Below are 21,221 nucleotides of genomic sequence, written 5' to 3'. Positions count from 1 at the left end.
ACGCGAATTAAGATCCTTAAAACAAAGGGCATCGCCTACCTCCGAATTTTCCCAGCCTATCACAGCGGAAGAAGTTGCAGCAGCCTTGTCAAAAATCAAAAGTGGCAAGGCTCCCGGCTTCGATGGCATCCACCCGGAATTCCTACTTCACTGTGGAAAATATACTAGAACATGGCTCGCAAACTTCTTAACAGATATTTTAGAATTGGGTAATATCCCACACCAGCTTAAACGAGCAAAGATTATAGCGATACTAATGACATGCCCCAAAACTACCGCCCTATCGCTCTGCTGAACTGTGTCTATAAGCTGTTGGAAAGTATCATCTACAACAGAATAAGCGGAAAAATTCTTGAAGTGGTACCGATTGAACAGGCAGGTTTTCGACCCAACCGCAGTTGCACCGACCAGATCATCACCCTAGCAACTCATATGGAGGCGAGCTTTCAGAAAAAACTCAAAACATCAGTAGCCTTTATTGACCTATCAGCCGCTTATGATACCGTTTGGCGACAAGACCTGATATTTAAGTTGCTGCGGGTGATACCATGTAATAAGCTGGCCAACCTCATTGATAACATGCTCACAGATAGAAGTTTCAGAGTCATAATGGGCGACTTAAAAAGTGACCAAATGAAGCTCAACAATGGTTTACCACAAGGCTCCGTTCTGGCGCCATTGATGTTTAACCTCTACATATCTGACTTACCTGAAACCACTTCTCAAAAATTCGGATATGCCGACGACTGGGCAATAGCTGCAAGAGGCAGATCAATGGAGGCAACGGAAAACACATTAACTGCGGATCTAACAAAGCTGGGAGATTACTTCCGAAGGTGGAGATTACGGCCAAACGCGACAAAAACGGAGGTGACATGCTTGCACCTCGACAATGCCCAAGCAAAAAGAAAGCTCAACGTTCATTTCGAAAACAGGCAGCTAAACCATAATAACTACCCCAGATATCTAGGCGTCACCTTTGACAGAACCCTAACATTCAAGGAACACCTACGCCTACGTAATACAGCCGCAAAACTTAAAACTCGAAATAATATCAGACACAAGGTATGTGGGACCACGTGGGGCTCTTCCGCGGCTGTACTGAGATCTTCGGCTCTGGGACTTGTCTACACAACAGCAGAATATGCCGCACCGGTATGGCTAAACAGTAAACATACAGGCTTGATCGATGCTCAACTAAACTACACAATGAGGATGATATCAGAAACAATAAAGCCAACGCCTTTATACTGGCTACCTATACTCAGCAACATTCCCCCACCGGGCCTGAGCAGAGAGAACGCTCTCTTACGCGAGTATGGAAAAGTACTGAACAACGAGAAACTGCCAATCCATAAGGATGTTCCTCCCCTGGAGATGAACAGATTGCGCTCCAGACACCCCTCTTTAAAAAAGGCAAAAAATACGCATCCTCTCAACTTGGATTATGGCAACCTCTGGAAAACGCGGTGGAGAGAATCTGTGCCCCAAAACCTGCAGAATATGCCATGCATCAATGTCCAACCACCAGGATTCAATTTGCCAAGGAAAACTTGGACGACCCTGAATCGAATACGGACAAATAACGGCAGATGTGCGGACAGCCTCCACAGGTGGGGTAAAATCACCACCCCGAGATGCGACTGTGGTGCGGACCGGCAGACGATTCGTCACATCGTGGAAGATTGCCCTCTGAGACGTTTTGCAGGAGACCCCAATGAGTTTCTGACCGCGACTGAAAGTGCAATAGACTATGTCACAAATCTGGATGTTTGTTTGTGAACTTTTGTTTGTTATATACACTATTTTAAACACTTTTATATCTACAACTATATGTTACACACTGTGACTACTCTTTATTTCTGTGTCTTATGATTTTTATGTCTTTTTATATGATGTGTTACATGCCATAAGCTAAATAAATAAATAAATTTACAAGAATGACTTTTATTTCATATAGATAACATCGTACACTCTCTTGCAGAACTGACTGTAATTTCACGGCATACTATAGTGCCTGTCGTGGCATGTGTGTGCAAGAAACTATAAGTTCTTCGCTGCTTCTCCTAACTCACCGTCGAGAGGCTGAAATAATAATCGTTATTGGCGATTTGCCTTGTAATAAATACAGAACCACTCGCATTTTTTAGTTTTTTGATACGATTTATTCTACTATTAACATGTTTTGAGTCACTGCTGACTGTATATCAGGTGGAGGTGTTACAATAAGCTTTGGACCAAGTGTAGCTAGATGCTGTGCTGATGACGGAAATTTAGTAATCAGTGACGAAACCTTTATGAATCCAAAAGTTTGTTATGTTTTAGGTACTTACAGTGCACTTCCTTGTGGTATCATATCTGTTCATATTATGTACATTATCAAGCTATGTACACAAATATACAGAGTATTTAGCTGCATTTGGCTTTACGCTGACTCACAGAAAGTAGACAGTGGATGTTTGTACAAAGAATAAGGATATGATGGATATTACATATTACTACATCATGGTCTTTGGCATGAGATACATCGTATTACAGCACAAATATTACTGGTTTTATATTACTGGTTTTTATATGTGTTAATATAAATGTAATGTGGGTTAAAAGCTATACAAAAGTTAAACAAATAGAGCGGAGTACTTACTATATAAGTAAAGTTTTTTATAAGTTACAGAATGCCATCGTTGTTATATGACAAGGAGACGGATATATATTGTTATTGTCATTTTTGGTATATTGGTACCAGGATGTCTTGGAAGTTTAGGAACTTACTATGCTTCCGTCATTTCTGCCAGCAGCATCAGCACAGCATCTAGCTACAGTTGGTCCATAGCATAATGTTCTTGAAACACCTCCATCTGATGATGAGTCTGCAGTGGCTCGAAAACATGTTTAAGGTAGAATAAATCGTATCAAAAGACTAAAAAAAGCGACTGGTTGCATATATACGAGTATTACCAGATAAAGTGCCGATTTAAATCACAGTCGCTGTTCGTCATCCACAGTGGATATATTGAAGATAAGAGTCGTTAGTTTCCCTTTCGACCTAACGATACTAAGGATGATTACATCAATTATCTTACCAACCGAAATGAAGAAACACAGCAAATGGCACGAATACAGATCTTATATGACAGGGTAACGACTGTGAAAGTTATACAGTCAGTCAACGACCTATTGGCTACAACCTAGGAGACCTACTGTGGATCCTGACACCTGTGCGGCAGGTCGGGCTATCAGAAAAAAATATTAGCAGCACCATTTTGCCCCGTACCGATCCCTACGCTGTTTGTCAGACGTAACTAGGAAATCAGGAATGGTGATACTGCATCCAGGAGACACATGCACAGAGATATCGTCCTCTGGCTTCGCAAAAAGACCTATTTAGTCCTGAGTCACAAATGAAGATATGGGCTTCCCATACACGGAATACAAAGATTTATCCAGAGGTATGGATGCATCGAGGAAGGAACACTATTGGAGCGTCACAGAAACCGTGGAGACGTGACAATACGACCAGAATGCCCTGATCCACCACCGTCACTGTACGAAGGGGCACTGACTGGAATCAGACTCAATAAGCTGTAGTCCATTATGAAAGAATGGAGCGATGAGAGTGGACCAATATAACATGCTGCAGCAGTTACAGTCGCAGGCTGTCGAATTGTGGGTCTCCTGTTAGGCTGCTACATCTTGCAGCTAATTATCGTTTAAGATTTACACACTGAAGAGCCAGAGAAAATGGTACACCTGCCCAATATCGTGTATGGCCCCAGCAAGCACGCAGAAGTGCCGCAACACGACGTGGCATGGACTCGAATAATGTCTGAAGTAGTGCTGAGGGGAAAATGACACCATCAATCCTGCAGAAATGTCCACAAATCCGTACGAGGTGGTGGAGATCTCTTCTGAACAGCACGTTGCAAGGCATCCCACATATGCTCAGTACTGTTCATGTCTAGTTTGGTGGCCAGCGGAAGTGTTTAAACTCGTACGAGTGCTCCTGGAGCCACTATGTAGCAAGCCTGGACGTGTGGGGTCGCATTGTCCTGCTGGAATTGCCTAAGTCCGTCAGAATGCACAATGGACATGAGTGGATTCAGGTGATCAGACTGGATCTTACGTACGTGTCACCTGTCAGAGCCGTATATAGACGTATTAGGACTCCAACTGCACACGCCCCACACCATGACAGAACCTACACCAGCTTGAACGGACCCCTGTTGACACGCAGGGTCCATGGATTCATGAGGTTGCCTCCATACCCCTACACGTCCATCCACTCAATACAATGTGAAATGACACTCGTCCGAATACAGGCAACGTGTTTCCATATTCTCGATTTTACGTGTTACCGGATTTACGATATTCATGGTACACTTGTGAAATTGTCGTAAGGGAAAATCCCCACTTCGTTTGTACCTCGGAGATACTGTGTCCCGTCGCTCGCGCGCTGACTATAACACCACGTTCAAACTCACTTAAGTCTTGACAATCCGCCATTGTAGCAACAATAACCAGTCTAACAACAGTGCCAGACGCTCCTCGTCTTGTGTAGTAGTTGCCAACAGCAGCGCTGTATTGTGCCCGTTTACATGTTTGTTTTTGAATACGCATGCCTATACCAGTATGTTTGGCGCTTCAATGTAGTTTCTAACAGATTTTAGGTCTTACCTTACGTAGGAATATTTTCTTTTTTTTTCCGGCCTTATCACTGTGTTGAGAGCGTTCGAATTTTAATCTGGATAGGGTAAGTGATGATAGAGGGTGGCCAAAATCCCTCTCTATCGCCGCCCCTTCCTCTTCAGTAGGGAATCTGTATACCCCATCTGTCTGCATGTGGCGTTATCCCATGTGAGAGTGTGAGAAGGTTTTAGAAATGTTTGCGAACCTTGTAACTCAGTTAGGGCGTGGTTATCAGTCCGTTATTCAGCTAGCCGGATGTGGGAAACTGCCTAAATAACACATCCAGGATGGTTGGCACTCTTATGGAGTATTTGAAGTGTATTCTCAGTTACGAATATGAACAGTCCTCAGCCTCATAATGTAATGACAACAATGAAAAACCTGTGCTGGACCGAGACTCGAACCCATATTTCTCGCTTATCTTGTGCGGTCGCCTTACCATCTGGCGACCCGAGCATGTCTCACGGCCAGTCCCAAATTTCCATATGTCGCCAACCATGTGACTACGATCTGTACTCGTACATCCTTATGTATATTCTGTTACAGGGAAAGTATGAAATGATTTATAGACTGGCTAGTGAGATAGTTTTTGAACGTAAAAGAAAGAGGAATAACATGGAAATAGAAAGAGCGGATGGTACTCTAGCAGAAGAACCACAGGAGGTTTTAAACAAATGGCAAGAATATATTGAATGCCTGTATAAGGGGGATGAAATGCAAAGCGAAATTAAGGTTGAAGAGGAGCAATATGCGCCGGAAGATTGAAAGGAATTTACCATCCTCGAAGCAGAAGTAGAAAAGGCCCTGAAGGAGATGAAGAATAGGAAGGCATGTGGAATTGATGATTTGCCAGCAGAACTGTTGAAGTGTCTTGGAAACAAGGCAAGAAAAGAAATAGTCTACTTCTGTAACGAGATATATGACAAAGGGGAATGGCCTGAGGACTTCGCAGCAACAGTTATGATGCAAATAGAGAAGAAGAGAAATACTAAAAAATGTGAAGAGCACCGGACCATCAGTCTAATTTCTCATGCAGCTAAAGTCTTGCTGAGAGTGTTGAATAGAAAGTTATATGGCAAGCTGGATAGAGGAATTGCAGAGTGGCATTTCGGATTTAGAAGAGGAAAAGGAATAAGAGATGCTATTGGCTTGCTAAGAACTATAGGGGAAAGATACGTGGAAAAGGGTAGAGAAATCTTTGCCATTTTTATCGATTTAGAAAAGGCTTTTGACAGAGTTCAGTGGAACAAGCTGATGGATATCTTGAAGAGGAAAGGAGTAGGTTGGAAAGAGAGACGACTGATACAGAATCTATATTTACACCAGAAAGTAAGGATAAAGATTGGAAATGAAATGTCAGAAGGAAGCAGCATTGGACGAGGTGTTAGACAAGGTTGTTGCCTTTCCCCGCTGTTGTTTAACGTATACCTTGAAGAGATTATTGCGAAAAGCTTAGATGGTAAAAGAGGAATATGTATTGGTGGAAAGAGAATAGAATGTATAAGATTTGCTGATGACATGGTATTAGTGTCAGAAAGGGAGAGGACAGTGAATAACATGCTGAAAGATCTGAATGAAGCTTGTGTGGAATATGGGATGCAAATAAACACAGAAAAAACAAAGAGTATAGTCATCGGTACAATACGCAGACTGTCTAATATTAAAATAGGACCATCTACCATTAGACAAGTAAGTGCATTTAAATATCTTGGAAGCACAATAACTGAGGACTTGAGATGTCTCCACGAGGTGAAAACTCGAATTGGCATAGCGAAGGAGACATTCAACAGAAAGAGGAGACTCTTATGTGGCAAATTAGATAAAGGACTAAGGAAAAGGCTTGGCAAATGTTTTGTCTGGAGTGTGGCATTATATGGGGCAGAAACATGGACGCTGAGACGAGAGGATGAAAAAAGGTTAGAAGCATTTGAGATGTGGATGTGGAGGAGAATGGAGAGAATAAGCTGGATGGAAAGAGTGAGTAATGAAAGAGTATTGGAAAGGCTTGATGAGAGAAGATGTCTGCTGAAGGTTGTAAGAGAAAGGAAAAAGAACTGGTTGGGACATTCATTGAGAAGGGAGTGCTTGCTAGCAGATGCTTTGGAAGGACTGGTTTGTGGAAGAAGATTGAGAGGAAGAAGGAGATAGAAGATGATAGACGACATGAAGGGAAGAGGAAATTATGCAGACCTGAAGAGGATGGCAGAAGACCGGACAGCCTGGAGAACTACCATGTGAAAACCTGCCTTTTGGCAGAACACTGATGATGATGAGGGAAGACAGTACACTTGACAGTCACTTGCCCAGTGTCGGCGAATAAATACGATACTAGGGTGTCTGTGTTATTCCGAATTATATTGCATCGTAACTCGGAATAGCACAGGTGCTGTAGTATCGTATTAAGAAATAGTGTGATTAACCAGAAGATTCTATGTAAGTACGACGTGTGTGATTAATAAACTTTCTTTTAATGAGCAATGTTATTACTTGTTGACGAACCTCCTCTTGCAACTGATACTTGATTCTGTGTCTTCAAAGCCAAGACGCTGTTCACAGCGTCCATAAAATTAAATGTTCGTATTCAGTACAGTGTAGTCATAACCTTTGCAGATTTACTACAGTTAAAGTTGCCATTTAAAAGATCCTAGGAATGTAAACAAAACAGTAATAAATTACAATGGTTGTGGAAAATGTAAGAGTAGCTTCTCACGCATGTTGTCACTGGCAATAAAATTCGTCAAAGTATGCGATCGCATTGCCAATATGTGAAATTCTCCGCCGTTTTGGCCACTGTTGCAAATGGCCTTCGTAGGATGTCAGAAAACATTCTGAGAAAGGCAATTTGCAACAGTGACCGAAGCATCGGAGAATTTCACACACTGAAAATGCTGTCACTTATGCTGAAGAATTTTATTGACAATGCACCCTGTTGACATTCAGTAGTTGAATCTGTTCCAAATTTTCGTAAGACCCAGAAGTCAAGTACTTACTATTCCAAGTCCCTGAACATATGTGCAGTGAATTATCCCGCAATAATAAGAAACTTCACATACGAATACGCACTTGATCATAAATGCCGTTACAAGACGCGTAGTTGACACGCATTCGCTGCTAGTCACTTTGGTGAAGTTCCTTTTTACTTGCTACCTGACCACAGCAATTGAGTCCCATAGTGCACAGAGACATTTGAACCATTTTTTGTAAAGATATTCAATAGCCAAATATTTGACATTCAGAAGGACAATACATATTTCCTGAAATCTTCGGTGCATGGGAAAAATGAAGAATGTGTCAGGAAACTTTCAAAAGTGGAGTAAGAGCTGCGCATCGTACAGGGAATACCTTCTTTTGAGTCAACAAAGATACATTTCACCTCCAGTGGGTATACTTCAGTCTGTTTGAAGAAATTTGGGTAAACCGGATTATGAAAATTGCGACAGACTTCAATCTGTTTCTCTTTACCCCGCTATTTCTATGAAGTTCTCTTTACATATCACCATTTAAGCAGTTAACTGTGCTGGCCTCCTGCATCTATTATTGTTTCGTGCATCACCTTTTGTTGTTTATTCAGTATTGTTTGGCGCTCAAATAAAAAGACTATTTAGTTTTAAGCTGACGTGCACTATATGGAAGAAGGTAGGCTGAGCATATCGTATAGCTTACCTTAAAAGACTAGTGGTGTTTAATAGCTTAAAAAATTCGGAATATTCCAACTGAGTGTCGAAGGTCGGTTTATTTGTGTCAGAGTATTTAGTGAAAGAATTGTTAGCCTGAATGGTAGGAAAAGATAATCGTCTTTAACAAAAGATAAGATTTATCTGATTAATAGTTGCTTTTACTTAGTACTGTAGTTTAGTTCAATTTGAATCCATGTTTTGACCATTTTTCGCTCCCAGTCTCCACTTCGACAGTTTGCTGTGGATGTAGTAATCTTGGTTCTAGGGACACAGGTTTCTAGAATGTTTCCATCAGATCACTAACCACAAACGGTAGGAGATGTCAAAGTTTAAGAGGATACATAATCAGTCACCCTAGCACGCGCCCTGATTAATGGAAGCAGCACAGAACACAAACAGCTGAGGTCACAATATGCTATATTACATTTTATACAGCGTTTCGGAAGTTGTATAGCTTGTGTAGAAATAAAAATACTGTGATCACTACAAGGATATCTAATTCTCTGTTCTTGTTTGAAACTGTGTTGTGTACTGTGGTAAACATTGCCTCTCAGTCATTGCCTTTGGTGAATCATTTTTGTGATAAGAAATAAAATATTTAAGAAATGTTGCATTTTTATATTGGTTATAAATTTATGTATGATGTAACATTGGATGGTATATGTGAAAACGGGAATAAGTCCCTAAAATTTTGGGTAATTTGGTGAATCTGCAGCTTACGTTGGTGTAATCTGTATTGCAAAACTTCACCGTCAGACGCTCGGGACAAGACCAGATGGTTAGTCCACAACCTGCAAATGAGATTTTCCCATAAACCAGACAGGTATGGTTTAACCGAGATGTTTGCTTCTTTCGGTAAGGGCTGCCTCACTAAAATTCTAACAGACAGTAAGAGGGGACAAAAACGCCTTGAGACACTTGAGCAAAGCTAAGGAACTCCCATCACAAACATGTCGGTTTGTCGTTGGGTCGCTGTTTCTTGATGACTCGGGAATATTGACTAACACTATAAACAAAGGTTAGTTTTATACTCCTCACTAGGGGCCCAGCAGCTACTGCCAGGAACTGTCACGCTGAGAAACACTTGAGAGTGACTCAGGAGTTCCCAGGTGACACGCCAGATACCATAAGATCAGATATTTTCAGGCCATGGAAGAAGACTGAGTTGGTTGGTTGCACAGCCTCAGTGCGTCATTGCATGGGACTGAAAATCTAGCTCACCAATGTGACGTGAAATTCAGTGCCCTGAAGAACAGAACTGGTCCCCAAAAACAAAACTGTGTGTGCTGTGCAGGCGCGGTGTCTTAGGGATTCTACAGTGAAGCGCCAAAGAAACCGGTATAGGCATGCGTATTCAAATACAGAGATATGGAAACAGGCAGAATCAAGGTTTAAGTGAGTTTGAAAGTGGTGTTATAGTCGGTGCACGAGTGATGGAAACAGCATCTGCGAGGTAGCGATGAAGTGGGGATTTTCCCGTACGACCATTTCACGAGTGTACCATGAATATCAGGAATTAAATCTCCGATATCTCTGCGGCCGGAAAAAGATCCTGCAAGAACGGGACCAACGATGACTGAAGAGAATCGCTCAACGTGACAGAAGTTCAACCTTTCCGGAAATTGCTGCAGATTTCAGTGCTGGGCGATCTACAAGTGTCAGCGTGCAATCCATTCAACGAAACATCATCGATATGGGCTTTCGGAGCCGGAGGGCCATTCGAGTTCCTTTGATGATTGCACAACGCAAAGCTTTATGCCTCCCCTGGGCCCGTCAACATCAACATCGGACTGTTGATGACCAGAAAGATGTCGCTTGGTCGGACGAGTCTGTTTCAAATTGTACCGATCGGGTGGACGTGTACAGGCATGGAGACAACGTCATGAATCCATGGACCCTGCATGTCAGCAGGGGAATGTTGAAGCTGGTGGAGGCTCTGTAATGGTGTGGGGCGCGTGCAGTTGGAGTGATATGGAAGTCCAGATACGTCTAGATACGACTCTGACAGGTGACACACACATAAGATCGAGTCTGATCACCTTACCCATGCATGTCAACTATGCATTCCGACGGGTTTGGACAGTTCCAGCAGGACAATGCGACACCTCACGTCCAGAATTGCTACAGGGTGGCTCCAGGAATACTCTTCTGAGTTTAAACTCTTCCGCTGGCCACCAAACTCCCCAGACATGAACATTATTGAGGGTATCTGGGATGCATTGCACCGCGCTGTTCAGAAGGGGTCTCCACCTCCTCGTGCTCTTACGGATTTATGGACAAGTCTGCAGGATTCATGGTGTCAGTTCCCTCCTGCACTACCTCAGCCGTTAGTCGACTACATACCATGTCGTGTTGCGGCACTCTGCGTGCTCACGGGGGCCGTACACGACATTCGGCACGTGTACCAGTTTCTTTGGCACTTCAGTGTAGTATAGATTGTATCTGGCCTGTATTCGACTCTGGTTGATTGCTGAGAGACCAGAGGACGCTTAACAGGAAGATGGCGCGCATAGCACTAGCGGACAGGGGTACAGGACCGTGGTCGCCTAGCGATGTGCAAGTTACTTGCTGGGAGTAGTGGGCAACTGGAGATCAAGGCTAATCAAATAATCATTATTAGCAAGTGCACAAACGGCTTAAGGCCCAATAACAAAGGATTGACACAGGAGGTCAAAAATAATTTAAAGCTACCAACAGTTGCAATTAGACTATAAGCTGACAATTACAGGCCAAGAACATCGAGTGATGAAACCAACAATTACACATAGTAATTACATAATCGGCTGAAGACCCAAAAGAAGCGACTAATCTTTAGGTAATAAAATTTCACATACAAGGAACTTTAATAGTATTTAAAAGGAAATATTTTTACAGGGTAACTGAATATACGAAGGCGGCCACGTAGCAAGCTTTATAATTGGTGAAGGTGCTTTAGTATGTGACTGAAATTATACACAATAAATCCATGAACAACTACACAGTAACCTATACGACACCACGGCCAAGCAGAGCCGTAGGCTGATAAATTGAGGGGGGGGGGGGGGGTGTTCAACTTAAGAGAAACCATTTACATCAAATTACATACAGTTAAAATAATGGAAGAATGGTGAGGCAATCGTTTAACCTCAGGGCTAACAGATACGCAAACAACGGCAGTGACCACGGTCCGGTGGGCAGCAAGATAAATAAACAAATAACAAAATAACTATCACAAAGATGGCTAGTTCGAAAAATAGCAAATGACATATAACACGAACTTGATGTAATCCGCTGGCCAGCTGTCTTATCAAAATGGATATCTTTTACGTAGAAGTATTACAACGTCTGTTTGGAAAATGTCAACAGATCGGCTAGGGCATACCGTGAAGTCCGTGATAAAATATGCACTAAATAATGACTAATCTGTCCTACAATACGCACATAGGCACAATTAAACACTATTCTAGTTAAATTTGAAACCTATCGTAAAATAAATTTGACAAGCACAGTAAGCATTAAACAGTATACTATCAAAATTAGGGCTTCACTCGTATAATAATTCCAATCCCAAAGAAATTAGATGTTGAATGTGTCAAAATTACCGCACGATCAGTTTAGTAAGTCACAGTTGCAAAATAATAACACGAATTCCTTACAGATGAATGGAAAACTGCCGGCCGGAGTTGCCGAACGGTTCTAGATGGTACAATCTGGAACCGTGCTACAGCTACGGTCGCAGGTTCGAATCCTGCCTCGGGCATGGATGTGTGTGATGTCCTTAGGTTGATTAGGTTTAAGTAGTTCTAAGTTCTAGGGGACTGATGACCTCACAAGTTAAGTCCCATTGTCCTCAGAGCCATTTGAACCATTTTTGAATGGAAAACTGGTAGAAGGCGACCTCAGGGAAGATCAGTTTAGATTCCATAGGAATGTGGGAACACGCTAGGCAATACTGACCGTACATTTTAGAAGATAGGTTAAGAAAAGGTAAACCTAAGTTTCTAGCATTTTTTAGACTTAGAGAAAGCTTTTCGACTGGAAAACTCTCTTTCAAATTCTGAAGGTGGCAGGAGTAAAATACAGGGAGTGAAAGGCTATTTACATTTGTATAGAAACAAGATGCGGTTATATGAGTCGTGGGACATGAAGGGAGTGAGACAGGATTGAAGTCTATCCCCGACGTTATTCGATCTGTATATTAAGCAAGCAGTAAAGGAAACGAAACATTTGGATTAGCAATTAAAATCCATGGAGAAGACATAAAAACTTTGAGGTTTCCCTAGGACATTGTAATTCTGTCAGAGACACCAAGGGACGTGGAAGAGCAGGTGAACGTAATGGACAAAGCCTTGAAAGGAGGATGTAAGAAGAACACCAACAAAAGTAAAACGAGGATAACGGAATGTAGTCGAATTAAGTCGGGTGATGCTGAAGAAATTAGATTAGGAAATGAGACACTTAAAGTAGTAGACGAGTTTTGCTGTTTTGGGGGCAAAATAACTGATACGGTCGATGTAGAGAGGATATAAAATGTAGACAGGCTATACCATGGAAAGTGATTCTGAAGAAGTGAATTTTGTTAACATCGAGCATAAATTTAAGTCTCAGGAATTCTTTTCTGAAAGTGTTTGTGTGGAGTGTAGCCATGTATGGAAGTGAAACATGGACGGCAACTAGTTTAGACAAGAAGCGAATAGAAGATTTCGAAATGTTGTGCTACAGAAGAATGCTGAAGATTAGGTGGGTAGATCACGTAACTAATGAGGAGGAGCCGGCCGGTGTGGCCGTGCGGTTAAAGGCGCTTCAGTCTGGAACCGCGTGACCGCTGCGGTCGCAGGTTCGAATCCTGCCTCGGGCATGGATGTGTGTGATGTCCTTAGGTTAGTTAGGTTTAATTAGTTCTAAGTTCTAGGCGACTGATGACCTCAGAAGTTAAGTCGCATAGTGCTCAGAGCCATTAATGAGGAGGTTGAATTGGGGAGAAGAGCAATTTGAAACAAAATTTGACTAGAAGAAGGGATCGGTTGGTAGGACACCCTCAGAGGCGTCACGGTATTACCAATTAAATATTGGAGGAGGGTAAAAATCGTAGAGGGAGACCAAGAAATGAATACAGTAAACATATTCAGAGGGATGTAGGTTGCAGTAGTTATTCGGAGATGAAGAGGCTTGCACAGGATAGAGTAGCATGGAGAGTTGCATCAAGCCATTCTCTGAACTGAAGACCACAACAACCACCAAAAGAAGCCAAAATGGGGTATGGGGTATACTCAGGTAGTGATGTAGAAGTGACTTGCTGGGAGCAGTTTCCAGTTAGAGTTCCACTTTTACTGAGCACTCTGGCCGAACGCAGCTGGTAGGTGCCGGCATGGCCTGTAGTTTTATCGGCGCCATCACACCATCTGGGAGCTTCCTGCTGCCTGACGATCGAAGGGCCGTTGTCTGCCCGTATTGTGGACTTATGGTGAGCTCTTCTGGCAACAGGCATTAATGTTGTTCTTAAATTATGTGTGGACAACTACATCCTGGTTCCATGATACTTGTGTCATTATTGCGGTTTGGAGTTATGAGCTAAAGGTGCTCATTTGAGTTTGGGTTCTAGGCATGTATTCGCGATTTGTGGCGAAAGTGCACTACATTTTTGGTCTGTTCGCCTCGTCACTGGGCAGCGTGGCTGGCAAGCATTGAGCACAAGAGGTGCTCTTGTTACATCATGTTCTAGATTACCTGCCCTATTCTTCTGTGTCATATTTTTCATATATCCTTGAGGTGTTTTATACTTTGTTAAAGCAGTGTTCAAGGTATATACTGTTGATATTAATTATGATCTACCTTCCCTAAACATTATCTAGTGTTTGACGTTTTACGAAAATAGTGTTTATTCAACATTCACCAGAATTTTGATGGTTTTAGCAGTTCATTAGAATACTGTTTGGGGCTTAGTGCTTACATAGCAGGTTTATTTTAATGGTATACTGATTAATACTTACTGTGCTTGCCGAGCTTATTTTAAGCATTCGTTTCAAATTTAACTAGAATAATGGTTAGTTCTGCCTATACGCCCTGATCAACCAGAATATTACAACTGCCTACCCAATAGGTGGTATGTCAACCTCTGGCATGGGTAGCAGTGGTAACGTGTCGTGGCATGGAAGCAATGAAGCCTTCGTAGGTCCTTGGAGGGTGTTGGCATCACAACTGCACACGCAAGTCATCTAATTCCTGTAAAATCTAAAGAGGAGAGCGATAAACGTTCAATCACAACCCAGATGTGTTCGATGGGATTCAGATCTGGCGAATGAGGGGGGGGGGGGGGGGGGGGGGGGACGGACCAGCAAGTCGATTGGAATTCGCCACTGTGTTCTTTGAACCACTCCATCACACTCCTGGCCTTGTGACATGGGGTATTATCTTGTTGGAAGTGCCACTGCTGTCATAAGTGGTCTGCAACCAGTGTGTTATACCCACTGGTCGTTGTGTTGCTGTGCACGAACTCAACCTTACCCATGGATGTCCCTGTGAATGTTTCCCAAAGCATAATTGAGCAGCCGCCAGCTTGTCTTCAACCCGCAGTACACGTGTCAAGGAGCTGTTCCCCTGAAAGACGACGGATTCGCGCTCTCCCATCGGCATCATGAAGAAGGTATCGGGACTGATCAGACTGTGCAACGCTCTGCCACTGCCCCGAAGTCCAGTCTCAATGGTCACGTACCGACCTCAGTCGTAGTTGAACACTGTCGTGGAGTTTACATTGGCATGTGCATTGGTCGTCGGTAGGAGTGTTCGGTGCTCTGTGCGTTAAGACACACTTGTGCTCTGCCCTGCAGAGTCTGATGCTAGTTCATCCTCAGTTCACTACCTGTTCTGTTTTACCAGTTTGCCGAGCCTACGACGCCCAGCGCTAGTATGAGGGGTGGCCGACCATTCCCACGACGTCTGGACGTTGTTTCTCGTCGGTTTGGCCGTGTGTTGAAGAGACTCATCATATCACTCCTCGAACACACGACAAGTCTTACAGGCTGGAATGCTCGCGCCGAGCCTTTGGGCCATCAGAATTTCGGTCAGAGTTAGATCTCCCTCTTCTGCACACGAACAGCGTGCCAACTGATACCACATGCATCGTACGCATGTCTAACAGTCATTCCTGGCCAGGTGTCGCTCCTATCGCCTGGTCGTTGGTCATAATGTTCCTGCTGATAAGTGTATGTGTGTGTTGCAGGATGAATTAGCCATTACTTAATGCGTTATCTATCACAGACCTCACTTTATGCCTTCTTCGATGCGATGACATTCACCTAACAGATTTTGTAATGCGTCTATGTACAGGGTATCCATTTTGTAGAGGCTATTGGCCAGCTGATTACATCAAGTTCGTGTTATTTGACATTTGGTATGTATCGAACCACCGCCTGCATGACAATTATTTTGTTATTTGTTTATCATGCAGCCAGTCAGGCTTTGTCCATGCTGTCTGTGTACTTGATAGGCTACTGCCGTTGTTTGCTTACATGTTACCCCTGTGGTAACAGTCATGTAAATTATGTGTGGTTTGATGTAAATCCCCCCCCCTCCACCCCTGCCTTTTAAGTAAATCTAAGGGATCCTTAGTGTAATTTCAGCCTACTATTTTGCTCGGCCGTTGTGCTGTAAAGGTCACAGTGCAGTTACTCATGGACCTCTTGTGTATTAACCTAATGCCAGCCAAATCCCAAAGCACTTTCACCAATTGTAAAGTTTATTGCATGGCTGCCGGCCTTTAGTTCAGTTATCACGTACATATTTTCTTTTGAAAATACTGTTAAAGTTCTTTTGTGTGAAATTTTAGCATTTTAAAATTTTGTTCGATCTTTGTCTTTGGCCCTTAATCCGTTTGTGTAATCGCTAAGCGAAATTATTGGTTTCATCAACTCGCGACACCGAAAATGCTGATCAAATACCTTCTGACCATCGAAATTTTTCCTCGTTTAATAATTGTTGATAACTTGTTATATAGGGCTATTTCTGAATCTGTAAATTTTGTTACCAGAAACTATATTTAATACGTAACAGGTGTAATAATGTATTTATTTGTGAATACATACAATTAATTGTAGTTATAATGTAAATACCGTAAATTGCTGGGTAATCGCCAAGAGAACTGGCAATTGGACAGTCATGAGACAGAGGAATCAGTCAGCGAGGAGTCAAGGAGATACTGAACAGGAGGAGAGAGACAGCGAGATTGTGTTTGGAGGTATGCCAACCTAGTTCAGACCCTTCTTCGAATTGTGAGTGAGATCCCTACCTTCATTCGGATGTCTGCCGTCACTCTGTGACACATTAATTTTCCGTCCCATGATGAATGGAATTTCCTTGCAGTCCAATTGGCTCAAATGGCTCCAAGCACTATGGGACTTCACATCTGAGGTCATCAGTCCCCTAGACTTAGAACTATGTAAACCTAACTAACCTAAGGACATCACACACATCCATGCCCGAGGCAGGATTCCAAACTACGACCTAGCAGCCGTGTAGTTCCAGACTGAGGCGCCTAGAACTGCTCGGTCACAGCAGCCGGCTGCAGTCCAATTCTCGAATCTTAAACGATCAGACAGCACTTCCCTCTTTGACCTCGGTATCCAAATACTATGCTGACACTGCTTGTGTGAGACAATCACTATTAATAATAGTCGTTGAGAGTGCAAGCACAATAACACCGTGTTGGCTGTCAGGGCTGCGTTATGCCTGAAGGACAGGGGCGACTCCTGTATGAGTTTGCAGGTTTGTGCTACCCCCAAGGAATAATTTTGTTCAACTGTATTTGCCTTTTGAGCGTTCTATACTAGTGGAGAAGTAGCGCGCCGTTTATCTCTTTTGAAATGCTCGGGCTCCAAACGCCGAACGCAGCGGAGTTGGACGGAATGTGCCGACGGCGACAGCTTGTTGCACAATGACTGCAAACGCGGACTTGGGTGTCTCAGAGGGGGTGCGGGGTGCGGGGGCAACGCTAGGCAACTCTGTACTCGTATGCGGGCCTTGTGTGTATAAACACCTCACCCGGGCCACCCTGCCAGCCGCAGGAAGAGGGCCCGAACTCTTCCGAAGGGAAACGGAACTATCGGAGTTTCGAACAAAGCGGGATTCTCGCGCCACCTTATCAGTTCAGGTGTAGCAGCGAGCGAACTATTTCCTGTGCGATGTGTTAGTTACTTTAGCGTGTGCTACCACCTGAATTTTGAGGCTCAAGTGATAGGTGAATACGTGAAATAATGAATCAGGTAATTTCATAGCTCTCTGAACCCTTCAGTTCACGGAAGTTTGAAGAAAAATTAGAAATTAAGAGGCTAGGTAGGCTGACTCCTGCTTTAACAATTTCGCAGACCGTAAAAACGAAAAGTCGCCAATTCTATAGGAAATTTAACTCTGAATTGTACAACAAGCATGAATGGCTGTGTGGTTGTGACATGAAAAATGGCTTATTTTTTTCCTCGTTTATTGTTTGGAGGAGATCTTTCATGGTCTAAACACGGAGTCTGCTACATTCAACACCTCCATGACAAAATTAGAGAACATGAATTTTCCTCAGACCATGTAAATAACGTTTTTAATGTGACAAATCTAGGCAATGTAAATATAGCTACCCAATTAGACAGTGGATACAGAAGGTTCGTGGCATTACACAACCAAAAAGTTACCGATAATAGGTACATATTGAATCTAATTATTAACTGTATTCGTTTCTGTGGTGCGGTGGAACTTGCCCTTACAGGACATGGTGAGACTCAATCATCTTCCAATACTGGTGTTTTTCGTTCCTTGATTAATTTTAGTGCAGAAAATTCAACAGGTTTACAGGAGTAGCATGAAAGAGGGAGAGCTGAAGATGGCGCAGCAATGTGTAATCTACTGTAGGAGGCAAAAGAAGTATGTGATGTCATAAGTTACGAGGCAAAAGAAAGAGTCAAGTTCACTGGACACCTACTTGTAGCCTCTCTCTTTCTACCAAAGAAATTCGCTACTTACTCTTCCAGTTTTCCAGAAACTTCTTTCAGAGCTGCTATTGAATGCTACTCTTTTTTGGAAGCAAAGAAACTTCGAACAGAACTCTCTGTTATTTATGGAAGAAAGGAGTTCAAAAGCATATGTGGAGCTTTGAGCTTTCTGGATTACATAACAGACAATCTTTGTGATACACCGAGCGAATCTGTGAAACTCCTGAAAGCGATAATTACAATTCCAATGACCATATCAGAAGCAGAACGTTGTTTTTATTCGCTGAAACGCATCAAAACCTTCTTGCGGAATACTGTGGGCCAAGAAGGACTGTCAGCACTCGCGATGCTCTCTATTGAACGACACCTCTTTTTAGGAATTGCAGACTTCAATCAAAGAATGATGGAAAGATTTGCAAATATGAAGGAAAGAAGAATAGAATTCTTGTACAAGTGATCACCACCACATCCAAATTCAGAGATAGAATCGAACGGCGTTAACATCAGTCCTGCAGAAAAAGGTTAGTAAGGCATGCCTACCACTTTTTGAGTACATAGAGCTGCAGTTGATTTTAATTCCTTTTATTCTGCAAAAGTAATACTTTTTTCTGTGTACGCCTTTTGGTTTTATTATGAGAAGATGCAGGAGTGACACGAGCGAGTGGTCTGTTTATATCATACATTACAAAGACATGAGCAGTGTACTGATTTTCTCTCTTTTGTTAATGTTCTCCTTCGTGAGCAAAGTGCACCACCATATTCTTTCGTCACGAGCCGCCACTGCTGATGGATTAGGTCAACCTGAGTGGAAGAAGAAACAAGTCAAGCGGCTCAGGGCGTCATGTGAAAGCCACAGAACATGGAAGATGAGGCATGCCGGCTGTCAACTTGCAACCCTACACGCACAGTGAGGGGTGATCGTCACATCTCGCCGACATCACATCTGTCGCACACACATTCGTATAAAACTGATACTGCTGAGTGAGGAGATGATATGATTCATTCGCCATACACCCTTCCAACTTGCCCACTTAATGAGCTGTGTCCATACTTAGTCAAATCGGTGATGGGAATATGCACTTGTAACACTCCCAGGGATACAACTGGTGGGGGACCATTAAACTGTTCTCAATTTGACCGTACGCCCTGTTCACGCCTCTTACCTGGTACTCCCGCGGCGATCGTATTGTTTCTGCCCCACACTGCTGCTGGCTTGCCTGAAATTACGTATATAAATACGCAAGCGGGTTTAGGGGAGACACTCAACACTAGCGTCTGGTATGAAAATTTATATTCTGAGACGATAAGAAATCGCAGGGTGCACTGTTTACACACTAAGTCGTAAGTGTTGATGCCAATTAACATTCTTGCTGATTTGATGAGAGGTCATAATTACGATTCCCTTATTACTGTACAGTATTCTTGACGATGTTGGTGTCTGTCACTAATGTACTTCAGGCCGTCACACGTATTTCACAGTCTTACTGTGGCCGAACCTTCGGTGATACATACACGGGAAATGATGATCATTATCTGTCCACAATTATCACTTGCACGAGCGTAGGTGTAACCGACGCACGCCGGGGGATTGTTGATGATGCTGTAGCCGAATGGTCGAAAGAAATTTCTTATGATCGTCACGTACACACAGATATCTGGTACGAGCCCTTCTTGACGCTTTAATAATATAACACTGTTCGTAAAAGTTAATTTACAGTTCTCAGTTCTCACTTGTACGAGCGTGCGCGTACCCGTCGCGACGCGGATGATTTGATGGTGCGGAAACACGATGACCGGACACCTGTTCTCACGCTTGCTATAAGACACTACCATTTCATTGCTCTCCTTTGCTGCAAACTGTTTTACTGATTCACATTAATTCTTTCTGGGAGGCCGAACGCAACGCGGATGACTGATGTAAGGTACGGCACTCAAACTGGCGGGTACTCAAAATACGTTATCGGAGGCACTGGTCATTTTTGTTATTACTTCTAAATCCACTTCCATATCTCATTACTTCACAACAGTAGTACTTGCAGCCACACATGAACTTCCATAATAATGCCTTTCCCATGCATAGCTACACACAACACAACATAGCAGCTTCGTGTCCCGTGATCGACTCTGCAAACGCAGCGCTCGCAAAGATATCCGCAACCAAGCCAGCGATATGACAATACGTTTACACACTGTCTAGACACATTCATCTGACCACGTGTTCGATACTGGGGTACTGCTCCAATACAGCTGTAGAGAGCCTCTGCAATCGTCAGAGACGAGGCTATAGTCAGGAGTGTCCCAGGGAAGTGTGACAGCACCGCTATTATTCTCTATATACGCAAATGATTTGGCGGACAGGATGGGCAACAATCTGCGGGTTGTTTGCTGATGATATTGTTGTACGGAAAAGTGTCGAAGTTGAATGGCTGTGGGAGGATACAAGGAGACTTAAGATAAAATTTCTAGGTGGTACGATGAATGTAGCATAAATGTACAAAATGCAGAAAAAATGTAGGTTAATGCTGATGAATAGGAGAAACAAACCCGTAATACTCGGATATAGCCTTATTAATGTTTCCTTCTGTGTCACGTCGTTTAAATATCTGGGCGTAAACGTTACTAAGCTATATGAAATGGAAGAAGCATATGGGAACTGGCAGGGAAGACGAAAGGTCGACGTCGATTTATTGGGGGAATTTTAGGAAAGAGTGATTCCTCTGTAAAGGAGACCGCATATAGAAGGCTAGTGTGACCTATTCTTGAGAACTACTCGAGTGTTTGGGATCTGTACCAGGTCTAATTAAAGGAAGACATCGAAGCAGTTGAGAGGCAGACTGCTAGACTTGTTACTGGTAGGTTCGAACAACACAAATGGTAATCGCTGGAGGGAAGGCGATATCTTTTTTGG

The sequence above is a fragment of the Schistocerca americana genome, chromosome 6 (assembly GCF_021461395.2).
Source record: "Schistocerca americana isolate TAMUIC-IGC-003095 chromosome 6, iqSchAmer2.1, whole genome shotgun sequence".
Lineage (NCBI taxonomy): Eukaryota > Metazoa > Arthropoda > Insecta > Orthoptera > Acrididae > Schistocerca > Schistocerca americana.
The sequence above is the reverse complement of the archived record's forward strand: the minus strand, read 5'-3'. Positions refer to the sequence as shown.